Raw genomic sequence first — 5000 nt, forward strand, 5'->3', positions numbered from 1 at the left:
ATACACATATCTCATTAAAAGAGGAAATACACATATCTCATTAAAAGAGGAAATACACATATCTCATTAAAAGAGGAAATACACATATCTCATTAAAAGAGGAAATACACATATCTCATTAAAAGAGGAAATACACATATCTCATTAAAAAAGGAAATACACATATCTCATTAAAAGAGGAAATACACATATCTCATTAAAAGAGGAAATGCACATATCTCCTTAAAAGAGGAAATGCACATATCTCCTTAAAAGAGGAAATGCACATATCTCCTTAAAAGAGGAAATGCACATATCTCCTTAAAAGAGGAAATACACATATCTCATTAAAAAAGGAAATACACATATCTCATTAAAAGAGGAAATACACATATCTCATTAAGAGGAAATGCACATATCTCCTTAAAAGAGGAAATGCACATATCTCCTTAAAAGAGGAAATGCACATATCTCCTTAAAAGAGGAAATGCACATATCTCATTAAAAGAGGAAATACACATATCTCATTAAAAAAGGAAATACACATATCTCATTAAAAGAGGAAATATACATATCTCCTTAAAAGAGGAAATACACATATCTCATTAAAAGAGGAAATACACATGAGAGAAGTGGGAGAATGATCAGTTATGGACGGCGAATGGTAGCGGTTGTTTTGATGATAATAATGAGGATGAAAGTAATAATGATAATGTTAATGATAATGAGAGTGCATTAGTAAGATCATTTTAATGGAAAGGGATATGCTAATTTGAATCATGGTAATAATGATTAAATATGATAATATGATAACATGAATATGATAATAGGCCTAGGGATGATAGTAACAACAATAATAGTACCATGATTATCATAATGATTATATAAATAAGATGATAGCACATAGCTGTATGTGAATACTAAGAATAATGTAAAGCACACAGGCTCGTATGAAGTGATGAAATTGAAGAATATTTGAGATTAAAAGCTCTGCCAATCAGATTCAAGCTCAGGCTATCTGGGGCTGGGGACTCACAGATCAGACATTGGTTTGTGTGCTGATACCGCTGCAAGTAATTCAGGGAAGTACAAAGGAGCTTGCATAAAAACAAAAACAAAAAAACTTGAAGTCTCTTGTCACGAAGGAGAAAAGAAAGAAGCTGAGAAATGTTTCTGCTTGCATGATCAGAGAGTCCTTCAAAGTAGTGTAGCCTCTAAAGCTTATTGTTATGATTTAGAAGCCTTGTAGTTAATAAAACAAAAGAAAATCTGGCAACTAAACGACATGAATAATCAGCTGTTTGGTCTTTGGTCTTTTCCACCACATTCTACGATCTTAACGTCACTTATTATAGATCAAGTATTGTAGATTTTCCTATCTTATGAGACAGCGATATCGTATACATAAGGACACGCCCAGTTCGCCACTCTGATTGTAATTTTTGGTATACTTCGTGAAGAAAATTACTTAAAGAGTCGCATGAAAATGGCTGGTAGGAGGAGAGGAAGAAACCGTTACTGGAAAATTTGTCCGAAAATTTGAAATTTCGACGAAAACGTAAATGATGAAAACAATGAGCGTCTATGTTATTTTCCTGAGCGGTCATTATCCATAAATGCTTCAGAAAGGAAATGTTCGCATTTGTGATGTTATTCTGTATCATTATATTAATGCGATAAAAAACACTGAAGAGTCTTTTAATTAATTTTCATATGAAATATTAATTCTCGTCGATCGTACATATCAAATAGCAAGCGAGCTCTTTTCACATAACTTCATAAAGTCCTATTAATCGCAAAAATCTGCACGGTATTTATATAGAATGTAGAAAGTAAAAGATGCTTATGCAAATGTGATACAAAGGCCTCGAAGATGGTTTATGACAAGCCTTGCCCTTCTTTTCATGCAACTTGTGTTTCCAAAAGAAGTCTCAAAGTTGGATGGTGGATGCGGAGATCTTTAACATAGGGTTTGAGATCGAGACTGGAAAATCTCACAAGGAGGGCGTTGAGAAAGTATATATAAAAATGCATGGTCAGTGAATAGTCGGACGGATATATCGAAGTGATTTTTTTTTTGTCTATGTATGCATGGTTGTATGGATGTGTTTGCATTATTGTATGTATGTGTGTGTTTGTATGTGTGTGTGTTTGTATGTGTTTGTGAGTTTGTTTGTGTGTGTTTATGTGTGTTTGTTTGTGTGAGTGTGTGTGTGTTTGTGTGTATGTGTGTTTGAGTGTGTGTGCGCGCACACACACACACACACACACACACACACACACACACACACACACACACACACACACACATATATATATATATATATATATATATATATTTATATATATATATGTATATATATGTATATATATATGTATATATATATATATATATATATATATATATATATATTTCATATAGATACATTTGTATATGCATACACACATATATGTAGTATGTATATATATATATATATATATATATATATATATATATATATATATATATATATATATATATGTGTGTGTGTGTGTGTGTGTGGGCGCACACACACTCAAACACACATACATAATTTCTGATACCCTCTTCCAGAGCAAAAAGGAAAGACCGAAGGGCCACAAAATAGGTCAAGGATTCTGAAAGGTCAAAGTGCCATAATAATCCAGTATTGTAGACGAAAAAAACAAACAAAAAAAACTACAAGCTTATTGCCAACCAGCATTAATTAAGTGCATGATACGAAACAATGAACAATTCTTTCTTGTTCAATTGATCTCATTATTCTTCCCTTTGTTCAAAATCCTGAAAAAAAGATGTACTAATACTATGCTAATACATGAAAAGAATGATAATTGTCTGTACTATTTATGTTGTTTTTTAATGGTGTGCGGTAACATTAATAATACAGATGACGATAACAAAGATAATAATGATAATGATAATGATATTAGTAACAATGATAATGATGATAATAATGATGATACTAATAACAATAATAATGATAATGATGATAATGATTATAGAAATATTATTAATTAGAATTATAATATTGATGATAAGAATAATACTAACAATAATCTCGATTATAATAATAATAGTAATGATAATTATGATAACGGTAGTAATGATAATAATAATGATGATGATATTGATCATGATTGAAAATAATGATGATGATAACAATAATGATAACAACAATGATAAAATTATAATTATGATGGTAAATTTATAGCAAGGAATGAAGTACTATCACAGCAATGCATGATATGCATGATAATGCTGTAATAATGATGATAAAAATGAGTTGATGAAATGATTACGACACTGATAATAATAATGATAATGATGGCGATAAGAATGAAAATGATGATTATGATAAAATTAACAATAGTAATGATATTAATAGCAAAGATGATGATAACGAACATAATATCAACAATGATAATGATCATGATAATGGTAATAATGAGACTAATGATAACAAGGATGATAACAATATTAATGATGAAAAGGACAAAAGTTTTCATAATGGTAACAATGAATGTAATGACAATCGTAATGATTATGATAATAATGATAACAACAATAATGATAATAACAATGATAATAGTAATAATAATACGGATAAATATAATAACCCCATCAACAATAATGATAATGATAATAAGAATACTGTTAACAATAGTTGTAATAATAATGACGATAACAGAAATAATGATAACAGTGATAGCAACAACAAAAGCAATAATAATGATAATGAGGATAATGATAATAATTTAAGAAAGATTAATTATGAAAAAATGATAAAGTGGATAATTTTGTGATAATGATAATGATGAAGATAATTTATAAAGACCCCAAACGACCAAATTACATTTGGTTTTAAAGAAAAGTATTTATAAAGTACTGATGTTTTTCAGCGCCCTTTGGGTATTAAAAGACCATTTTTGGGGGTTTGAATTAAAAAATATAAAAGGGTTTCCATGCATTTGTTTACCAATTTCATGAATAATGCGGTATACAACTTGAGTCCTTTTATCCGAACTTGCTCAAAGAGATCGCACTACAATATCACTCTAATTATTGTTTATTCCAGTCATTCTACATACAGAGCAACAACTAGAATGAAATACAAGAGGCACAGGAATAGATTAGGATAACTGAAAGGTCGACGTGTCACGCAAAATTATTTTTTCTCAACGATAAGACTGTGAACTTTTGATAAACTAAAAATTCATGAAATGCACCTGATGTGAAAAGGAAAGAATGAAGCAAGCAAGCAAAAAAAAAAAAAAAAAAAAAAAAAAAAAAAAAAAAGCTATTTTATTGTTCCATTATATTAGGAAATGATAACCATGATAAATAAATGATAATGATAAAAGAATTAAAAAATTTTAATTAAAAAAAATGATTATTTACAATTTAACAATGTTTAAAGAAAATTTTATGTTTTAAAAAAACCAACAATGAGTTTTAAATTTAAAAAATAACAATATTAAAAAAAAAAAAATAACGATGACGATAACAATGTCAACAATGATAACGATAATAATAATAAAGACGATAGGGAATAAAAAAAATAAATATACAGTACTAATGGGAAAGGCCTTTAAAATTTTAAAGCCTTAACTGAGGTTAATTTTTCAATAAAGCTGCTTGGCAATCATTTCCGGAATTCTATTTTATTGGCCCCGCGCTGAAATTTATTCCCCCATTAAAAAGAATTTAAAAGTAGGGCCCTTTTTAATCATTGAAAGCAGATTTGTAATTTTTTTTTTGCACTACAGTTTTCAAAGGCGAAAAAAAAAAATTTATGAAATTCACAAAAGGAAAAAAAAATTTAAAACCCAATCGAGGGTTTTTTTTTTATTTATAATTAAGGTCGTTGCTCCCGGGTTTTTGTCGGTCGGGAAATATATAAGTACAATTATATTGACAAAGTGATTTTTTAGTTTCCCTTATATCCCGGGCAGTTTTTGTGCTGTGGTTCGCATTCAGTCCCTTACGCCCAAACCCGTGT

This window comes from Penaeus japonicus, unplaced genomic scaffold (genome assembly GCF_977035675.1).
Source record: "Penaeus japonicus unplaced genomic scaffold, GWHDUDI00000001_assembly GWHDUDI00000011, whole genome shotgun sequence".
NCBI lineage: Eukaryota > Metazoa > Arthropoda > Malacostraca > Decapoda > Penaeidae > Penaeus > Penaeus japonicus.